The 22918-nt window shown below is 42.4% G+C and overlaps 1 protein-coding gene across 1 annotated transcript in view; it reads left to right on the top strand.

Annotated features, from left to right (window-relative positions):
• Positions 1–22918, top strand: part of BCAT1 (branched chain amino acid transaminase 1) — a 137447-nt gene that overhangs the window by 5788 nt on the left and 108741 nt on the right. The window lies entirely within an intron of this gene.

Here is a 22918-nt window from a genome sequence, read left to right as displayed (position 1 = left end):
ACATGACTCAGGGTTCCATGGTTTTCGGTGTCAGTGGGTGCTCTGTATACGTACAAGAATAGTGCTGGTGTTTATAGAAGAAACACGTGCAGGTTTGAGGCAGGACTTCCTTGCTTAACTGGTGCTTTTGCTTTCCATTTTCTAAATGTCATGCAAACTACTTTTTATTTATTTATTTTTTTTAAGACGGAGTCTTGCTCTGTTGCCCAGGCTGCAGTGCAGCGGTGCGATCTCGGCTCACTGCAAGCTCCGCCTCCCAGGTTCACGCCATTCTCCTGCCTCACCCTCCTTACAGGTGCCCGCCACCATGCCCAGCTAATTTTTTGTATTTTTAGTAGAGACGCGGTTTCACCGTGGTAGCCCGGATGGTCTCGATCTCCTGACCTCATGATCCACCCGCCTCGGCCTCCCAAAGTGGTCGGCTTACAGGCGTGAGCCACCGTGCCCGGCTGCAAACTACTTTAACTGAAAACATTCTTCTAAGGAAAGCATCAGAAAACTTACTAGAATTGCTTAATAATAAATAAATAAATAATACAAATAAAAGAGCAAAATGAGAAAGTAGACAGACTCCTAGTCTATTGTGCTATTGATCTCTCCAGGTTCTAGGCTTTCTTGGGTCTGACACCGCTTTGTAATTTTTTTTTTTTTTCCCCCAGTTGGGGTCTCTTTCTGTCACCTAGGCTGGAGTGCAGTGGTGCAATCATGGCTTACTTCAGCTTCAACCTCCTGGGCTCAAATGATCTTCCTGCCTCAACCCCCTGAGTAGCTGGGACCACAGGCATGTGCCACCACGCCCGGCAAATTTTTGTATTTTTTTGTAGAGATGGGGTTTCTCCATGTTGTGCTGGCTGGTCTTGAACTCCTGGGCTCCAGTGATCCACCCACCTTGGCCTCCAAAGTGCTGGGATTACAGGCATCGTCACTGCACCTGGCCGGTTTGTAAATCTTGTGAAAAGTATGGCCAGTCTTTTGCGAAATGTACAAACACATTTAGACACAAAGTTTTATATCTAAATTACTGGTTATTAAAGCCAGGACAATAGAGGGCATATAGCATGGAAGATAGGTAGAAAAGACTGAAATGATTTATTTTTCAGAGCAGTGGAGAGCTATTGGCTCTTGCCTTTGCAGTCAGCTTAGATATGAAACTATATAAGCAGAATCTTCACGCTGCCATTTGAATGTTGAAAATCTCCAATCACTTGCCTTTTAGTTCGAGATAAACAACCAATGGTTTGTTTGTTCACAGCACGTAAGTTATCACTTTCTTCTTTGTTTCATCTCATCAAGATCTAAGGTGTATAGTCACAGAATAGAACTCGGTTCATACCATCTGCACCCCAGTTTCTTTGATCTTCAACTAGTTTGGAAGTGTGTGTGGGTGTTTTCTTAGCCAAGGTTAATATGCAATTTCTTAGTGGAGTGTAGGAGTTTGGGGTGCCTAGCCTTCCTACTTCCCACTTAGATAATTTCCCCTACCTGTGGTACCTGTCTAAGGAGAAGGCCAATATGGCCATGTTCCTAGCAGGTGACCTGACCCCACCTTAGCCACAGCTGATTGTAGGAAGGGTGTATATTTGGCCCAAGACCAGTCATCCTTTTTTTTTTGAGGCAGAGTGTTTCTCTTGCCCCGGCTGGAGTGCAGTGGTACGATTTTGGCTCACTGCAACCTCCATCTCCTGGGTTCAAGCAATTCTCCTGCCTCAGCCTCCCTGAAGGGGTGGCCTGCCCCTCCACACCTGTGGGCGTTTCTCGTTAGGTGGATCAAGAGACTTGAGAAAAGAAATGAGACACAGAGACAAAGTATAGAGAAAGAAAAAGTGGGCCCAGGGGACCGGCGCTCAGCATACAGAGGACCCATGCCAGCACCGGTCTCTGAGTTCCCTCAGTATTTATTGATCATTATCTTTACCATCTCAGAAAAAGGGAAGTGGCAGGATAATAGGATCATCGTAGGGAGAAGGTCAGCAGTAAGACATGTGAATAAAGATCTCTGTGAAGTTTAAGGAAAAGTGCTGTGTCTTGATATGCATATGCAAACATCTCCATAAACCTTTTTAGTGCATAAAGAGCAGCATTGCACTAGCAAGTCCCACCTTTCGCCCTAAGGCGGTTTTCTCCTTTCTCAGTAAACAGAACATACAATCGGGTTTTACACCGAGATGTTCCATTGCCCAGGGACGGGCAGGAGACAGATGCTTTTCTCTATCTCAACTGCCAAGAGGCCTTTTTTCCTCTTGTACTAGTCCTCCTCAGCACAGACCCTTCATGGGTGTCAGGCTGGGGGACGATCAGGTCTTTCCCTTCCCACGAGGCCATATTTCAGACTATCACATGGGGAGAAACCTTGGACAATACCTAGCTTTCCTAGGCAGAGGTCCCTGCACCTTTGGCAGTGTACGTGTCCCTGGGTACTTGAGATTAAGAGAATGGTGATGACTTTTCACAAGCGTACTGCCTTCAGGCACTTGTTTAACAAAGCACACCCTGCACAGCCCAAAATCCTTTAAACCTTGAGTCACCACAGCACATGTCTCTTGCAAGGATAAGGTTGGGGGTAGGGTCACAGATTAACAGCATCTCAAATACAGAACAAAATGGAGTCTCTTATGTCTACTTCTTTCTATATAGGCACAGAACAGTCTGATCTTTCTTTTCCCCACACCTCCCCAGTAGCTGGGATTACAGGTGCCCACCACCACACCCGGCTTTGTATTTTTGTATTTTTAGTAGAGATGAGGTTCACCATGTTGGCCAGGCTGGTCTAGAACTCTTGACCTCAAGTAATCCGCCCGCCTCGAGCTTCCAAAGTGCTGGGTTTACAGGTGTGAGCCACCACGCCCAGCCAACCATCTTTTACTTCTTTCTTATTCTCTTATTCTACATATTCAATCAGGTACCATGTCCTGTGGACTCTGTCTTCTCTGAAACTACAAGTTCTCTCTTTCCCATTGCCATGCATACTGGTTTATGCTCTCACTACTTCTTGCTTGAATTATTCCAGAAGTCTCCCAATTGGTCTGAAGCTTAATTTTCATTACGTGCTGTTCGATCTCACTCCACCACTCAAAATCGATGGCTTCCCCATTGTCTCCTGAGTTTAGCTTAGTGCCTGAGACCTTTTAAAATCGACCTACACCTCTTCTATGTGCATGCATTTCTCTGGTCATAATAGAGGATTTGATCTACCTCAAAATGAGTTCTTATATTTACATTTACTGGTTTTTAATTCCCTCCATCCTATCTATAATTTGCACCACATTGCTCACCATGCAGCCCACTCCCCAGACACCTTGTGAGAACAGTGATCATGTTTTTGCAGTGGAATGAACATGGGCGAAAGGTGGGAAGGTGTGCATAGATTTACATTTTGAAGTCAGGAAATAAGATACTGATCAATGCTTTCATTCCACTGTGCTTATTATCTTTTCCTCTGTTCTAGCATGAACCTTGCACTAATAAGATATTGATCATACGCTGCAACTCCTCTGCACTTACCTTTTCTTCTACGCTGGCATGAACCTTGCACCATTGTTGGTGCTTTACAGATACTAGTTGAGTTAAATCGAGCGCCTGTTTCTGAACTTTCAAGATTCAGATTAATTGATTCTGTTTTATACTTCTCTGTTTTTGAACGGTACATAGATCTTTCCACACTTGGATTTCGTTAAAACTTTAATTGATTTCCAAAAGATAGAGTGTTATAAAAACACAGAGAAAAGTAAAGTATTTACATGGTCTTAATGCCTATTGCCAAACTCATATAGCTGCTATATGTATCTACTGGCAAACCACACAGCTGGTTGATTTTAAATTGATTGTAGGAAAATTCATACAAAAAGATGCTACATAGGAATGTAAACTGAACACCACAAAAATCATAATGAACAACCTCAGTAATGCCAGACTGTTCAATCACTAGTTTTCAGATTAAGGCAGTATGTAAAGGCAAACATCCTTGGAATGGTCTTAGAATCTAGAACAAAGTCATGTGTTTGGGAATCTTAACCAATTCCGATACTGTTCAACATGTTTTTCTTTGTTGCAAACAATGCAGTTTTTAAGCAAACTAATGAATGCATACCCTGACAAACAAATCCAACAAAAGAGGCACTTAGAGCAGTGTTCATTGAATCCTAGAATTTTGAAAGAAAAAATCTATTAGGTCATTTTGAGCTTTTACTTCTGCTGAAGAAGGATTGTTCTTTTGAGTTTATTTTTCTAGCTTTCGGTTCTATTCCATTTAAATGCCTCGAGAAAAAGGATTTCTCAAACTCCCTGTGGAAAGTTCTGGCACCTACTATATTTACTTTCAAAAGTCTCCTGATAACTTATTTCCTTTTTCTTTTGGTTATACACATCAACCATTCATGGTTGGTTCTGCTGATAGTTTTCCATGAGTCTTTATGCTTATTTAAAAGAAATCATATAACATTAATCATATAACATATAACCATTACTTGGTTATAAAGCATGATATTAACTAAACTGGCTTTTAAAAATTCAGTAACATTAGAGCAAAAATTTTTTTATTTGTTTTTTTGAGATGGAGTTTTGCTCTTGTCTCTTGTCTCTTTTTGAGACGGAGTTTTGCTCTTGTCTTTACCCAGGCTGGAGTGCAATGACGTGATCTCAGCTCACCGCAACCTCTGCCTCCCGGGTTCAAGCGATTCTCCTGCCTCAGCCTCCCGAGAAGCTGGGATTACAGGCGTGCACCACCACGCATGGCTAATTTTGTATTTTTAGTAGAGACAGTGTTTCTCCATGTTTGTCAGGCTGGTCTTGAACTCCCGACCTCAGGTGATCTGCACGCCTCAGCTTCCCAAAGTGCTGGGATTACAGACGTGAGCCACCACGCCCGGCCATACAGCAAATATTTTATTAATAACATCAGTAGTTCCATGAATATATAGATGTAGGATGTCAATAAAGTTTATGCTCCTTAATAACTGAGTGTGTTAATGTTGTATTTGCTGGTTAACTGGCACCTTCCTTCTTGATCAATGTTCTTAGAACAGTATGTACAGGAGTACTTCAGTCTACCACTTGATATTCAAGGACAACACTTCAAAGCTTGAAATGAGAGACTGTTTTAACCATATTAACGTAACTGCATAGTTTGCAATAGATTTAATGATTCAACATCATTGTTAATATTTAGTTTTATTTATTGCACCATTGTTTGTGATTACAAAGATTGGAAGTTATTTGCATAGTCATTGGGTGTAAAAAATAATGACATTAAAAGAAAACAATTGAGGAAAGAACCAGTAAGCTCTCTCAGGTAGAGATAGAAAGAAAGTCACCCTGAGCCTTTCACTGTATATATTTATATATTTGATTTTTGACACATGTGAGTTTATTATAATCAAAATTGAATTAAAATTGAAGCCTTATAATGAAATTAGCTTGACACCAGAGCCATTATCAAGAAAATCTGAAATATTGGTACCTATGCAAATTTTATTTTGTTATTTTTATTTTTATTTTTGAGACAGAGTCTTGCTCTGTCACCCAGGCTGGAGTGCAGTGGTGTGATCTCGGCTCACTGCAATCTCCAGCCTCCCGGGTTCAAGCGATTCTCCTCAGCCTCCCGAGTAGCTGGGATTACAGATGCCTGCCACCACGCTTGGCTAATTTTTGTATTTTTAGTAGTGACAGAGTTCTGCCACGCTAGCCAGGCTGATCTTGAACTCCTGACCTCAGGTGGTCCACCTGCGTCAGCCTCCCAAAGTGCTGGGATTACAGGCATGAGCCACTGCACCCGGCCATTTAAGCAAATTTTAGTTAAGAACAGTAACATATTTTTTGACAATATTTCCAAAGTGTTGTATTTAATTTAACTAACTGAAAATTATCTATTAAGAAAGCAAGTTAAATATAATATGTATACTTCACAGTATACACACTGTAATGATTCACAGTAAACATTATATGAAGAATGTCTAAACTTTACTTCAAATCTACCATATATATAGTACAATAATGACCAGCAAACAATGGCTAAGTTTTACTTAATTAAACATTTATGTAGCTCCTACCAAGGCTACCAGACTTTGTACCCAGTAATAGGAAAACAGAAATAATTCAAGCATTATTCTCACTCTTGAGAAACAATTCTATTTAGGGAGAGATACAAAAAAAGCAAAGGTGGCCGGGTGCAGTGGCTCATGCCTATAATCCCAGCACTTTGGGAGGCCGAGGCAGGCAGATCACTTGAGGCAAGGAGTTCGAGACCAGCCTGACCAACATGGTGAAGCCCCGTTTCTACTAAACATACAAAAATTAGCTGGGTGTGGTGGCATGCAATGCAATCCCAGCTACTCGGCAGGCTGAAGCAGAGAATTGCTTGAACCTGGGAGGTGGAGGCTGCAGTGAGCCGAGATTGCACCACTGTACTCTAGCCTGGGTGACAGAGCAAGACTGCATCTCAATAAATAAATAAATAGCAAAGGCAATAGAGTGCATATAGTAGGTGCTACAGTAGAAGTCTGCACAAGGTTCTGTGTATGTGGAAAGGCTGTATTGGGAGGTGACATTTAAGCAGAACCACGTAAGGAGACCGGATGAACGTGGCGGTAAGAGCACTTTTACACAACCCCACACTCCCGGGCCCAGACTCACTTGCTCATTCCCTAATCATAGAAGACTTTGAGGAAAAGCATGCTGGGCTTCCCTTCCAGCCCATTGGTAAATACAGAGAGGCCTAACCACCCAACATCCCCCACGGAATGCACTCTTGGGACTTAAAGCATTGGCAACCCAGCACCCAGTTAAATTCCCCATGTCACTGTTTCCACATTGTCCCCATCACCTTCACTCTTGATGCTCTGCATTTTCTTTCTTAACTCGACCCACAATAGACCCTCCCACTCAAATCTGCCCACAATACCCTTTGCAACCAATATTATCACACTCCACTTTATCTTCCCTAAATGTTTCCTGCTCCTCCTGGTCTTAGGTGAGGTCATTTCTCTGCCAATCTTTAAAGTGGAGGCTGCTCATTTTCTCTGCCCCTCATCCAGGGCAGGAGTGGGGCTGATGCCCTCACCCTGCCCAGTACTGTTTCCACATGAGACTCCTCGCATAGCATCTGCTCTCTGCTACTCAGACCAGCAGTCTGTGCTCTCTCTTCCTCTAACCATCATTGGAAAACATCCCAGTCCCTCTGGCCCCATTATCCACTGTAGATTTTAGCACTTACCTCCTCTCTTCCCTCCCATGTGCTGTTTTCCCATTTATTTTAAGGTGCATGTGGATGGCCCGTTCCCATTCTTGGCATCTTAGTCCCTTTAATTTCTCATTTCCGTTAATTTGCTACATTCCTCATATGCCAGCTACACCTATGGCCATATCCCAGACCTTTGAATCATACACCAAATTCCTTCAAGTCTTATGAGTCACTTTTGGCCCAAGACTTATCTTACGTCTATGCAGTCCTATCTATTTTAACTACTATAATGTGCCCAGTTTAGGCCACTGTATTCTCTTCACTGAATATATGTGTTTCCATTTTTTCTCATCCCCATTTGTCTCTCAGACCCAATTTGTTCTCCAGGGCAGAGGGATCACATCAGTCACCTGCTTTAAAAACTCCTTAACCCGGTGGGGCATGGTGACTCACAGCCCCAGCACTGTCATCCCAGCACTTTGGGAGGCTGAAGTGGGAGGATCACTTGAGCCCAGGAGGAGCTGCAGTGATCTGTGATCACGTCACTGCACTCTAGCCTGGGCTACGGAGTGACACCCTGTCTCAAAAACAAACAAACAGACAAAAAACAACAAAAAGTTTTTTTAAGCAAAAAACCTCTTCAACCTCTTCCTGTTAGGTTTTGAATAAAACCCGAAGTCCCCACTGTGCTCTAGAAGTTCCCAAGGGATCTGGTCCTTCTCATCTTTACAGTCTCATCTTGTTTTGTCATTTCCACCTCCCTCATCCCCCAAACTGTTTTTCTTCAGGGCCTCCGCACTTGCTGATGCCTCTGCCTAGAAGGTCTTCTTCTGAGTCCCCATCCAGCGGTGCCTTATCACCCTGCCAACCTCAGATTGGATGCTACTTCCTCAAAGAGACTTGGGACTCCCGTGTTTCCCAGGCCTTCAGCGCCCTCATCTCAACTTGCAATGATTGTATCGGGGTGATTATTTATGTGATTTTGGGATTGATATCTGACTCTTCCACTAGACCATATATTTCTTGAGAGCAGAGAGCATGTCCAGTTTTTTACCACTGTGCAACAATATGTCGTCCAATGCTTGGCCCATAATAGGGGGTTGGTGAATGTGGTAGGCTGAATCACAGCCCCCAAGGAGGCCCATAGCCTAATCCCTAGAAGCTTTCATGGTAAAAGGGATTTTTGCAGATTGTGATTAAGTTATGGATCTTGACATGGAGAGATTATCCTTGATTATCTAAATGGGTCCAGTACAATCAGTAGGGTCTTTATAAGAGGGAGGCATTGGGTCAGAAGCAGAATCAGAGAAGGAGATGCCACAGTGGAAGCAAGGGGTGTGTGTGTGTGTGTGTGTGTGTGTGTGTGTGTGAGAGAGAGAGAGAGAGAGACAGAGAGAGAGATTGAGATTTAAAGAGCTCCATTACTTGCTCTGAGGATGAGGATGAGCCAAAGAATGCAGGTGGCTTATAGAGGCTGGAAAAGCCAAGAAAACAGATTCTCACTCTAGAGCCTCCAGAAGGAATGCAGCTCTGCTGAAACCTTGATTTGGAACTTCCAGAACCATAAGATAATAATTTTGTGTAGTTTCAACACTGGGCCTGGTGGCTCATGCCTGTAATTCCAGCACTTTGGGAGGCCAAGGTAGGCAGATCACTTGAGGTCAGGAGTTTGAGACTAGCCTGGCCAACATGGTGAAACCCTGTCTGTACTAAACATACAAAAATTAGCCAAGTGTGGTGGTGCACACCTGTAGACCCAGCTACTTGGGAGGCTGAGGAAGGAGAATCACTTGAACCCGGGAGGTAGAGATTGCAGTAAGCTGAGATTGTGCCACTGCACTCCAGTCTGGGCTACAGAGTATCCCGGCCCGCGGGATAGTCAGAGCAGGCCCTGGAGGAGGGGGTGGGAATTTGGGGAACAAGAGACACGAGAAATGGAGACAAGACAGTGCTCTGATCAAGTCTCGTTTAATGGCGGTAATGCACTGCCTTATATACACTTGGAAGGGAAGGGGTTGGGCTAAGGCGGAAATGATCTCATTGCTGAGGGCGTGGCCAGGTTAGTTTCGGTTTCTCCGGTGGGACGTCATGTTGCGCTTGCGCTATTTTTTTTTTTTTTTTTTTTTTTTTTTTTTTTTTTTTTTGAGACGGAGTCTCGCTCTGTCACCCAGGCTGGAGTGCAGTGGCCGGATCTCAGCTCACTGCAAGCTCCGCCTCCCGGGTTCACGCCATTCTCCTGCCTCAGCCTCCCGAGCGCTATTAAGTAACAATTTTCCCAGGCGCGGGAAAAGTGAGTGAAGAAGAAGCAGGAAGAGCGCCATCTTTAATGAGGTATTAGTACAGGGGAAAAAAGGCAAAGATAGGGAGAAGGTGTGGGGTGGAAATGAATATAGCTCAGGCGTTTAATCCTTAATTATTATTCGCTATGGCCGGGGCGTGCAGCTCCGGACAACAGAGTGAGACTTTGTCAAAAAAAAAAAAAAAAAGACCAGAATAATTTTGTGTACTTTCAGGCCACAAAGTCTGCAGTCATGTGTTACAACAGCAGTAGTAAACGAATACAGATTTTGGTACCTGGAAATGGTGTGCTACGGTAACAAATACCTAAACAATGTGGAAGTGGCTTTTGAATTGAGTGTTGGTCCACATATGGAAGAATTTTGAGGAGCAAGATAGGAAAAGCCTAGCTTGCCTTAGAAAGACTGTTAGTAGAAGTAGGGATATTAAAGGTGCTGCTGGTGAGGACTTGGAAGTGAGCGTGGTAAAGAAAATGTGTTTCATTTTAGAGAATATCAAAGTCATTGTAGAAGGTTGGTAGAAGTGTAGGTTTTCATAAAGTGTTGTTGGTGAAGGCTGAGAAAGGTTTGTTTAGGGACCCTTTTTAGGGAACATGTTTAGGGAAACTGGAGGAAAAAGGATCCTTGTTATACAGTGGAATGAAACTGTGGAATTGTGTCTTACGGTTACATGGAAAGCAGAATTTGTTTGAACTTGGATATTTGGCGTAGCTTTCCAAGTCAAGTCTTCAAAGTGTAGCCTGGTTTCCTCTTGCTGTTTTATAGTAAAATGCCAGGGAAAAAGGGATAAATTGCAGTAGGAACTGTTAAGAAAAAGGAACAAAGACATGATGACTTGGGAAATTCTCAAGATACCTGATTTGTAAAAGATGCTAAAATTAGAAGATTCACTGTCAGGAAAGTGTGCTCTGGAGAGGAAGCCAAGGGTGAGTTCCTTGTGGCGTAGGCTAGGGGCTGTGGCAGGGATGCAGGGAAGAGACGATGGTAACTTGGACTCGGGGCCTGGCGGGGTGTGGGAAAATATAGAGGAATGAGTTGATTCTGTTGGGACTTGGTATTGAGTTCCTTAATTCCATGAGTGGAAACACATGGAGAGCTCTGTTTCCTGGCCACCTAAGCTCTCTGACCATCTCCCTGACTCTCTCCAGAATGCCCTGCCTTCATATCCACTCGAGGACAAATCATCTTTTTCTGCATTTTTGCATGCTGGATTCCTCTCTGGACTAAAGAGCTAATGAGGGGTGGTTTCTAGCTTTCTGCTCTTTCCCACAACACTCCGTCAGTGAGCCTTCTGGATGTCCTACAGGCAACTCACTGGATCCACTTGGTCCGTGGAAGAATCATTACCACATCCATTTCACCTTGGGCACAGACCAGAGGGTGGGGCAGTCATGTCCTGCAGTCACTGGGTAGCTTACAAGTGCTAATACAGCAATAGCTTAATTAGAGAGAGAGAGAAGAAGAAGAATGTTATGGAGCCTTGTTTCTATAGAGGAAACCAAAATATCTTGATCAAAAGACCCTAAAACTGGAAGAACCAGAGCAGCTGGTGCCAAAATGTAGAAAAAACTGAGATGTGGCAAGTGGTACAACTGATAGCCAAGCAGGAAAAATTCGTATCCCCCTGTAACCAGCATTTTGGGAGGCTGAGGCAGGTGGATCACCTGAGGTCAGGAGTTCGAGACCAGCCTGGCCAATATGGTGAAACCCTTTCTCTACTAAAAATACAAAAATTAGGCTGGGCATGGTGCCTCATGCCTGTAATCCCAGCACTTTGGGAGGCCGAGGTGGGCAGATCACGAGGTCAGGAGATCGAGACCATCCTGGCTAACATGGTGAAACCCCGTCTCTACTAAAAATACAAAAAAAAAAAAAAAAAATTAGCTGGGTGTGGTGGTGGGCACCTGTAGTCCCAGCTACTCAGGAGGCTGAGGCAGGAGAACGACATGAGCCCGGGAGGCGGAGCTTGCAGTGAGCCGAGATCGTGCCACTGTACTCCAGCCTGGGCGACAGAGTGAGACTCCATCTCAAAAAAACACCAAAAAACAAAAATTAGCTGGAAATGGTGGTGTGTGCCTGTAGTCCCAGCTATGCGGGAGGCTAAGGCAGGAAAATCGCTTGAATCTGGGAGGCAGAGGTTGCAGGGAGCCAAGATCACACCACTGCACTCCATTGACAAGAGTTAAACTCTGTCTCAAAAAAATAAGAAAAATGTGTACCCTCTTATTTTCTCTTGCCTCAGGATAACTGAGATTCTTATAATGCATTTATTGAACAAATATTTGAGGAGTACCCATTATGTAAGCATCAGGCACTGCTCGAGGTCTTGAGGCTGTGAGGATGTATTGGTCCATTTTCACACTGCTATAAAGAACTACCTGAGACTGGGTGATTTATAAAGAAAAGAGGTTTAATTGAATTACAGTTCATCATGGCCAGAAAGGCCTCAGGAATCTTAAAATCATGACAGAAGGTGAAGGGGAAGCAAGGCACATCTTACATGGTGGCAGGAGACAGAGAGGAGGAGGAAGTGCCACACTTTTAAAGCATCAGATCTTAGGCTGATATAGGAGTTAAGAAATCACTTAGGCAGATAGTGAGGGTACGGGAGTCCTTGGTAAGGCTTTTCTTTTTAATGAAAACCCAAAATATTTTCTAAGGAAGAGCAGCCTGTAAAGTCGAGCTGCATACATAGACCAGCAAGCTGGGAGCTTGCACCAGTGAATGCTGGCAGAAACTAGGAACCAGACACATTCAAGATGGCGGCTCCATCTTCCCTTCTCTGCCAGCCAAGTGTACAGTAAAGTGCAGACAAGCTGGTGCCCGCCAAGAGGAGAATTCACGTGCACATAAGATTAGGGTGGGGCAACCAGCCTTCCCAGTGCGCTATGTAAACATCATACCTGATTGAACCAATCTGTGAGCCCTATGTAAATCAGACACCACCTCAAGCCTGACTATAAAATCCGGTGCATCCGCCACCCGCCGGTCTTTCCTCTCAGAAGTTCCCCTCTCTTACTGGAGAGAGAGAGAGCTGTTTTCCTTTTTCCTTCTTCTGCCTATTAACTGGTGCTCCTAAACTCCCTGTGTGTGTCTGTGTCCTGTATTTTCCTGGCGTGAGAGGATGAACCCCTGGTGTATACCCCAGAAAACAGCCACTTCAAGTGAGAACTCACTCACTGTTCACCCCCATGATCCAATCACCTTCCACCGGGTTCCTCCCCTGACACGAGGCGATTAAAATTCCACATGAGGTTTGAGCAGGGGCACAGAGCCAAACCATATCAGAGGGTGAAGAGTAGGTAAAGTTGCAGCTCTCCTGCACCTTGCAGGGAAAGGCCATATAACACATGGTTACAAGCACAAACTGGGACTGGACTGCAGGTATGTGAGCCCCAGCTTTGCTATTGAGTGACCCCCAGCAAGTTATTAAACTGTGCCTCAGTTTTTTTGTTTGTGAAATGGTGGTAATAGTATAACCCACCTCTCATGGATGATGTGAGGATTAAATAAAATAACAAATGTTGACAGGCACAGTGGTGTGCACACCTGTAATCTCAGCACCTTGGGAGGTGGAGGCCCGAAGTTTACTTGAGGTTAGAAGCCTGAGACCTGCCTGGCCAACATAGGGAAACCCCATCTCTGCTAAAAATACAAAAAAAAAAAAAAAAAAAAAAAAAAAGCCAGGCGTGGTGGCTCACCCTTGTAATCCCAGCACTTTGGGAGGCCGAGGTGGGCGGAGTTTGAGACCAGCCTGGCCAATATGGTGAATCCCCATCTCTACTAAAAATATAAAAATTAGCGGAGCGTGGTGTTGAGCACCCGTAGTCCCAGCTACTCGGGAGGCTGAGGCAGGAGAATCACTTGACCGTGGGAGGCGGAAGTTGCAGTGAGCCGAGATTGCGCCGCTGCACTCCAGCCTGGGCGATGGAGTGAGACTCCATCTCAAAACAAAACAAAATAAAACAAACAAACAAAAAAATTAACCAGGCGTGGTGGCACACACCTGTAATCCCAGCCTCTCAGGAGGCTGAGACATGAGAATCATTTGAATCCAGGAGGTGGAGGTTGCAGTGAGCCGAGATTGTGCCATTGCACTCCAGCCTGTGCGATAGAAAGAGACTCTGTCTGCAACAAAGAACCAAAAACAAATATAAATCACTTATAACAGGGTCCGGTCTGAAATAAGTAGTATGTAAGTATTGTAAGTATTAACTAATATTATTATAATTTATCCTCATATAGTAACATATCAAATATTTTCAATCAGTGATGCAATATGAATAAAATGAAATGATGCAGTAGTTACAGAGCTGAGAGAAACTGGTACTAATTTATATTGACTGGTCAGGGAAAGCTTCACAGAAAAGGTGAACTTTCAGCTGACACCTTAGTACCATGATCTGGAGGTAAGTGTGTCCCATGCGTATGGAACAGCAAATGAAACTTCCCAGAGGATAATCCAAGAGGGGGGATTTCAGGAGTGGAGTCACGTCATTGAAGTTCCTTAGTCCTGGTAAGTGTGGATTTTATTCTAAATGTGGTGAAATGCCCCTGAGAGGTTTTGAGTAGCAGATGGAATTCCATTTTTAAAAGTCACTGGCAAGTCAAGTAGTGTACTGTGGTTACATTTTTTTCCCCTTATACCTCATTTTGTTTTTCCTGCAGTTAATTCCTGCATTATTTCCTTTTATTTACTTACTGCATATTTGTTATGAATTGTTTCCAATTCCCAACTTCCTGACAGCCTCTCAATGTAATTTTGCTTAGGTTAGATGTATCTGACAGTTCGTTTTCTTTTTTTTCTCTGTACTCTTTCTGCCACCATTCTCATTCTTGCACTAATTTGTGCTGGTTTCTCTCTGAGCCAGCTGCACAGCGGCCTGCCTAAGACTTCCTCTTGGCATCTTTTACCCTCTCTCTGTGTTACATCCCCGGTTTTCTGAATCTTGTGGTGTTCTCTTTTTTACTTACTTCCTCATTTGTGTTGCACATATGCTCCAGTTGTTTTTAGATTAAGAGCACATGAGAGGTAGATGTTTTGATTCTTTACATGCCTGACTTTTTGTTCTACTTTTGCTCTAGGTTAATACTTGATTTTGAATAATATCCTAGGTTAGAAATGGTTTTTCACCAGAATTTTAAGGGAATTGCTTTACTGTTTTCTAGTTTCCTGTGTTACTGATGAGAAGTCCAAAGGGGCTCGTATTTCAGGTCCTTTTTATGTGTAACCTATTTTTTGTTCCTTGAGGTATTCAGGGTCTCTTTTTATTGCTAATTTGGGGAACTTTATCATAACATGGGTCCTTAGTCATTCATCCTAGAAAATTTTCTTTTCCTATATCTTTACTGATTTCTTCTCCTCTGCTTTCCCTCTTTTCTTGTTCTTAAACTTCTATTTGTTTAATATTAGACCTCCTTGATTGATCCTCTAATTTAATTTTTCTCTCCTAGTGTCCAATTTTTGAGGTGGGAGAAAGACTTCATCAATGTTATCTTTCAACCTTTCTCTTGAATTTTAAAATTTTACTCTTCATATTTCTTCTGATTAATCCTTTAAAAAAATAGCATCCTGGGCCGGGCACAGTGGCTCACACCTGTAATCCCAGCACTTTGGGAAGCTGAGGGGTTGGATCACCTGAGGTCAGGAGCTCAAGACTAGTCTGGCCAACATGATGAAACCTTGTCTCTACTAAAAATACAAAAACTTAGCCAGGCGTGGTGGTGGGCTCCTGTAGTCTCAGCTACTTGGGAGGCTGAGGCAGGAGAATCACCGGAACCTGGGAGACGGAGGTTGTAGTGAGCTGAGATTGTGCCATTGTACTCCAACCTGGGTGACAGAGCAAGACTCCACTTCAAAAAAAAAAAAAGAAGAAGAAGAAGAAAAAGAAAAAAAGGGCTCTGTTCCACTGAGACTTCAGTGCTGAGCACAGAGGGATGCTACCTCCAAATTCCAAACACGTTTGACAAATCTAAAGAACTTTCTAAAGGATGACTAAACTAATTCTGCAAGCTTTAGCCTATAACTTATCTCCATTTTATATTTAATAGAAGACTGGCGATTGAACAGAAAGGAAATAAGAGTATTTGGAAATAAAAAATTGCCAGCCAATCAAGGAGAGCTTGGCATTTCTGGAAACTTCTTTACCCTGGAAGAGGTAAAAAAGTGATTCTCCCATTCTCCCATCATAGCATTCACTAAAAATTAAGTGAGAAGTGCTTTGCCTAGAGGATCTGTAGCTTGCGAACACTTGACTTGTGCCACTGGTGTATGGGACATAGCAGTGTCAGCTCTCCCCTGGGACAGTCCAGGCTGGCTGGTGCTGCCTGTGGTTAGAGTCAAGAGATGGGTCTTCGGTGGGTGCAGTTTGCAGTTCCAGAGTTTAGTAGGGCAAAGATGTCATGAACTATGTGAACTCTGAGGAAAGGTGTCATAGAAACACCTCAAAAGGACGCTGTCTAAGAAGGCTGCTTGCTGGGGCAAGGAGACCCCAGGATTCAGAGGCTGTGTAGGGTATAATGCCAGAGCTGGGGTTGAAGGAGAATCCTTAGAGGTGAGACAGAATGTGCATCATTGCAGTGGGGCTATGCAAGGCAGCGGTCTCCATTGGAGGTGGGAACAAGGGGGAGGGAAGGTTGTAAAGAATCCATAAGTGACCATGATGCAATAGAAAGCCAGAATTTGGGCATTTGCCATAGGAGAGGGTCCCCCGTGCCAGATTATAATGGTCACGGACAAATGAGATTGTTAACCATTTCCTCTAATTCATGATCCACACTTAACTCCGTGAGTCCTGGAAACAGCAGCTGGGGAGTGGAGAGGAAAGTCATGTGGGAGAGAGAAAACTTTCTTTACCCTTTTCATAAATGAGTTAATGAAGTAAACTGACAGTAGAAAGATAAATAGGAGAAAAGACAGAGATGTATTTTGTGCATACACATGGGAGTCCTGTAAAATATGAGACTCAAAGAAAGGCCAGAGGATTGAAGTTTATGTAGTATTCCTGAGCTACAGAAAAGGAATCAGGGCTTGGGGCTTATTGAGGGGAGGAGGTGACAGGTTGTAGGAGGGTGAGGAGAGGAAGTGTATAGCAAGCATAGGTTGTCTTGTTATGCAGATTAAAAGTCTCTCAGGTGATAAAAGTTGTCTCAGAGTCCCCCATCAGAAGAATAAGTAATAGCCTGTGACAAGGTCTACCTGGGCAGGATGTCCAGTCTTCTCCCTGATGATAAAATCTTCCCTGGTTGATGAGATTCTTATCAAAGTTTTTTTCTTTATAGATATCAATTTTGTTTACAAAAAGACAGTTTTTCAGAGCTACTCCTGTGTCTACAGTGTCTCAGAATAACTAACTGGAAATATGTCGAATAAGTATAATCTGATGTGGCATATTCTGGTCATATTTTGGGATGGTGTGTCCTGAGCTCCAATGCTGAAAAAACAGGAACCCCATTTCTGTTGGATATGCCAACCTAAAATAATCAAAAGGATCAGAATGTAGTTTAAAGAGAGTTTATTCAAATGCAAAGTTTAAGGACAAGTGCTAGGGAAACATGGATCCCAAAGAATGGAAGTCAGTGTTCTGAACTGTAGAAGTTTGGGATGGTTTATATAGAGAAAGTTTAGGTAAGCTTAACAGAATTTCAACATCTTTCTGTGTAAGGCTTAATGCCTACTTACAATGATCTGATTAGTCAAGGTGGTCTTTTTCATTTGGGAAAGGCGTATTTAACATTTCACGGGCCGGGAGCGATGACTCACGCCTGTAATCTTAGCACTTTGGGAGGCTGAGGTGGGTGAATCGTCTGAGTTCAGGAGTTCGAGACCAGCCTGGCCAATATGGTGAAACCCCATCTCTACTAAAAATACAAAAACAAAAACAAAAAAATTAGCCCAGCATGGTGGTGCACGCCTGTAATCCCAGGTACTCGGGAAGCTGAGGCAGAAGAATTGCTTGAACCTGGGACGTAGAGGTTATGGTGAGCTGAGATTGCACCATTGCACTCTAGCCTGGGCAACAAGAGTGAAACTCCATCTCAAAACAAAACAAAACAAAAACCATTTAGCACTTAAAGTGTGACAGTCATGGGTTTGTATTTTTGTTTTTTCTTTTTCTTTTTTTTTTTTTTTTTTTTTTGAGACTGTCTCACTCTGTATTGCAGGCTGGCATGGCACAATCACAGCTCACTGCAGCTTTGATCTTGTGGGCTCAAGCAGTCCTTCCACCTCAGTCTCCTGACTAGCTGGGACCACAGTCATATGCCACCATGCCCGGCTAATTTTTTTTATTTTTTATAGAGACTGGATCCCCCTTTTTCCCAGGCTGGTCTCAAACTCCTGGACTCAAACAATTCTCCTGCCTCAGCCTCCCAAAGTGCCTGGATTACAGACATGAGCTACTGTGCTCATCCCACGGGGTCTTTTGTGTCATCTGGTGTGAGTTAGGTACAGGGCAATAAAGGAGGCAGTTAATCCATTAATCCATAACAAAGATCAGTGAAGGGGGAAGGTCTGGTCTCTGGTCTCTCGTAGTCATTTACAGAACTAGAACGATGAGAAGAGAGTGAATCCATAACCTAAGAAGCAGAATTGCAAACATGCTATGTGAATCAGTTTCCAGGACTTAACTTCTCCCTTGGCATAATAAATAATTTTAGAGAGTTTTGAAATTTTGTTTTCTTTTACAGATGTTACCAACCTCAGCTTGTTGGGGGCTGGTGGTGGTGGCTGCTCAGACAGTAAAGTATTGAATGCAATGTGAGGTTGAAGTTTTATTACAGATCATACTGGTCTTTTAAGTACTTGCAGCAAGATTTTCCTAATACTTAAAAGTGACTGGAAACTCAATAGGATCAGTGTGATCATCTCCAGATGGGGATGGTAGATTTTTGAAAGTGGGTATGAAGGGCAGTAATGAGAGAAAAATAAAACTATTCCTGGTCGTACTCTCCCAAGACAATGTCATTCAATGAATGGTTATATAGATTGGCATCAAAAGTCCCTTTTTTCAGCCTTCCCTTTGGAAGCACCTGGATCTTCTATTCTGAGCCTCTCTGAGATGAGGGAAAGGTGGCTTCTCATCAGTATCTCCTTCTTTGTGCAATACAGTTTCAGTTCTTTCTAATCTACAGAGTTAGTTCCTTCTCTGCTATCAGCTTTCTAACTTTCAAAATGTTAATGTCACTCATTACCATGTTTCCCATTCTCTTTCTCTTATGGATTAAACTTTAAAAGACAATGGTATTAGTTTAGGTGAATATCTAAAAAGATGTGGAGAAAGGTTCATGTGTTCAGTCTGCCATGTTTAACTGGAGCCACTGGCAGATTTTTAAGGAAAAATAACATTCTAGGTTTTTCCAGCATTGCTATGTAGCTTGTCTATGTAGATCACCTTGCATTCTTCTCTTTCTCTCTTACAACTTGATTTTTTTCTTTTCTTTCTTTTTTTTTTTTGTTTTCGACAGAGAGTCTCACTTTGTCACCCAGGCTGGAGTACAGTGGCACGATCTCGTCTCATTGCTACCTCTGTCTCCCGGGTTCAAGCGATTCTCCCACCTCACCTTCCCAAGTAGCCGGGGTTATAGGCATCTTATAACTTGATTTTTACTCATTTCATTATCATCCAAGAGGTGAAATTTAACTCAAAGCAAATGACTATTGCTTCAAATATAAATCTCAATCAGGGAGAAAAGCTTGTAACTTATAGTTGAACTGGGGTTTGGAGATGATTTGTGTTTTTAAAAATTATTCTGTCCCACATTTAACAGACAAGTGAAGATTTTAAAAATAATTTCTCTGCAATTTTTTATTTAACAATTTCCAAACCTATTGTTTTAGGCAGGGTTCTCCAGGGAAATAGAACCAATAGGGCATATCTGTATCTATATTTATATCTTTATCTATATCTTTAATCTTTCTAGCTCTCTATCAAGAGATCGAGAGAGAAAGAAAGAGATTTATTTTAAGGAATTGGTTCACGTGATTGTGGGAGCTGGCAAGTCTGAAATCCATAGGGCAAGTTGGTCAGCTGGAAATTCTGCTAAGAGTTGATGTTGCAGTCTGAATCTGAAATTTGCAGGGCAGGTCAGGTACAGTATCTATTGCAATTGCAGTCCTGAGGCCAAATACCTTCTTCAGGAAACCTCCTTCTTTTTTGCTCTTAAGGCCTTCAACTAATTGGATGAGGCCCTCCCACATTGAGGGCCATCTGCTTCACTCAAAGTCTGCTGATTTAAATGGCAATCACATCTAAAAAATGCTTTCACAGCAACATTTGAACTTGTGTTGTCTAAGCAATTGGGCGCCATAGCTTAGCCAAGTAGACACATGAACTTAACCATCACACTTACTGTAGAGATGAAAGAACTACTGTTTCAAAAAACAACTGTTTTTGAATCTGTCATTTATCAACTGATTCACCAATGGTTAACCTTTCTATATGCTTTCTCTTTCTCCCAAGTACTGAATCATATGAAAATAAATTATGGTTGTGATATTTCCTATCTAAATACTTCATATGGGACATTCTTCTCCATAGCACACCTAAGAAGATTAATATTAATTCAGTGAGATCACGTCATATCTAGTTCATATATAATTTTTCCCTAGTTGACCTCAAAATGTGTTTGTTTTGTTTACACATTACTCTTCATAGTTATGTCTCTTTTAATATGGATCAATATTTGTGTGTTTTTGCTGCTATTGTTTTTTAATGACATTGTCTGTTTTGAATAATTCAGGCTTATGGGCTGTTTCACATCCTGAATTTCTCTAATTTTATCTTTATGATTAGAGCCAGGCTCTACTTCTTGGCAAGAATACCACTGAAGTGAGGTTGTGTACTCCTAATTGCCTTGCATCAGGAGACACATGATATGCATTGGTTCCTGCATTAGTCATGTTAAGTTTGGTCACTTGGTGAAGGTGGTGGCCACCATTTCTCACCCTTGTAAAGGGACATTTTCTCCTTTTAAATTAATATGTAATTTGTGGCACAAGACTTGAGGCTGTGTAAATATCCCATTCTCTGACAACCTTTCTTCTGATGACTTTAGTATTAATGGATCTAATTATATCATTCTTGGCACTGAGTAGCATTCTTGTGTAAAGAAGGGGTTCTCTTTCTCTCCCTCCTCTCGTTATAATTTGTTACTGTTATTTTCTTACAAGTTACTAAGAATTACTCAAAGGCAGTATTTTTCAGTAAATCATTGGTAATTTATGGTCTTCTCACTCTAGAAAAGGGAGGATGGGTCAGAAAACTGAGGGGCAAAAAAAGGGAGGAAATGAGAATGTATATTATCGACATAATCGGTTGAAAATGTCTAGTGCTATACTCATGCCATCATGCAGATTAAAAAGTCACCTGTGAAAAATCAACTTGTATTGTTTTGTTTTGTTTGATTTTAATAAATCCTTATAGTGTATGAATAAAAATTAAATTGATTGATCGGTATCTTCACTAATGGCAGAGAAGGGAATGGACTGAGCAGATTCTGCTTTTCACTCTGATATTTGTTAAGTGCCCTGTGTGGTCTGAAGACCTGGGTTCTAGAACCAGCTCTCCCTCTGCAGGTGTGTTACTTCAGTCAAGGCAATCAATCTTCTTGATACTCAGTTTGCTTCTCTCTGATGTGAACATAAGAAATATACTTGAAGGCCGGGTATGGTGGCTTATGCCTGTAATTCTAGCACTATGGGAAGCCGAGGTGGGAGGATTACTTGGGCTCAGGAGTTTGAGACCAGTCTGGACAACATGGCAAAACCCCATCTATACAAAAAAACAAACAAAAGAATTAGGCAGTCATGGTGGTGCACGCCTGTAATCCCAGCTACTCAGGAGGCTGAGGCAGGAGAATCGCTTGAACCCGGGAGGTGGAGGTTGCAGTGAGCTGAGATTGCACCACTGCACTCCAGTCTGGGTGGCAGACAGAAACCCTGTCTAAAAATATATATATATATAATGTGTGTATATAATGTATATATAATGTGTATATATAATGTATATAACGTGTATATATAATGTGTATATATAATGTATATATAAAATATATAATGTGTATATAAAATGTGTATATATAATGTATATATAAAATATATAATGTGTATATATAATGCATATATAAAATGTATATATAATGTGTATATATAATATATATAAAATATATAATGTGTATATATAATGTGTATATATAATGTGTGTGTATATACACACACACACACACACACACACACACTTGAATGCTTCATGTCCCTTGCTCAGTGACAGCCCGGTCCTCTGCCTCTGCACAGTTGACCAAGGCTTCTCAGGCTTCTCCTGTGTAGAAAAGAATTAAAGTAGGCCTGAGGCTGCTAGTCTTAGAAAGGCTTGCAAGGTTGGCCCTTGTCTGGTGTCTGGGAACTTGAATTTCTGGAAGGTTCTCACCATTCCCTGAGAAGAATGGCTCCCGATGCCTAAAATATTTGTACAAACAATGAAGTTTCTGCTGCACATCTGCTCCCTTCTGGGAGTCTGGAATTTTAGGATGTGCTAGGTAGGAGTGTTTACATGACAGCCCCACATAAAAACCTTGGGCATTGAGTGTCTAATGAGATTCCCTAGTAAGTAATGTTTTACACGCATTATCACAACTCGTTGCTGGAAGAGTTAAGTGCATCCTGTGTGACTCCACTGGGAGAGGACTCTGGGAAGCCCATGTCTGATTTCCTTTGTCTCACATGCCTTTTCCTTTTGCTGATTTTTGCCTTGTAAAAAAAATTTTTTTTTTTTTTTTGAGACGGAGTCTCACTCTGTTTCCCAGGCTGGAGTGCAGTGGCCCCATGTCGGCTCACTGCAGCCTCTGCCTCCTGGATTCAAGCCATTCTCCTGCCTCAGCCTCCCGAGTAGCTGGGATTACAGGCGCACACCAACACACCCGGCTAATTTTTGTATTTTTAGTAGAGATGGGGTTTCACCATGTTGGCCAGGATGGTCTTGATCTCCTGACCTTGTGATCCACCTGCCTCGGCCTCCCAAAGTGCTGGAATTACAGGCATGGGCCACCACGCCTGGCCATAATTTTTATACTGTAATAAATTATAGTTGAAAGTATTGAGTCCTGTGCATCTTCTTAGAGAATCACCAAACTGCTTGCAATTTTCTCATCTGTAAAATGGGTTGCTATCGTAATGATGATATCTACCTTATAGGGTTGTTTTAAGTATGAAAAATGTGGTGAAATGTGTGTGAAACTAAGGGCCTGATGTAGGATGAGTTATACAGAGGGTGGTTATTATTATGGATTATATTAACTCTTCAGGTAAAAAACATCTTGTAGCTGGGCAAGGTGGCACATGCCTGTAGTCCCAGCTACGTGGGGGACTGAGGCAGGTGGATTGCTTGAGCCCAGGAGTTCAAGTCTGCAGTGTGCTATGATCATATCTATGAGCAGCCACTGCACTCCAGCC

Source organism: Macaca thibetana, chromosome 11 (genome assembly GCF_024542745.1).
Source record: "Macaca thibetana thibetana isolate TM-01 chromosome 11, ASM2454274v1, whole genome shotgun sequence".
NCBI classification, from domain to species: Eukaryota; Metazoa; Chordata; class Mammalia; order Primates; family Cercopithecidae; genus Macaca; species Macaca thibetana.
The sequence above is the reverse complement of the archived record's forward strand: the minus strand, read 5'-3'. Positions and strand labels throughout refer to the sequence as shown.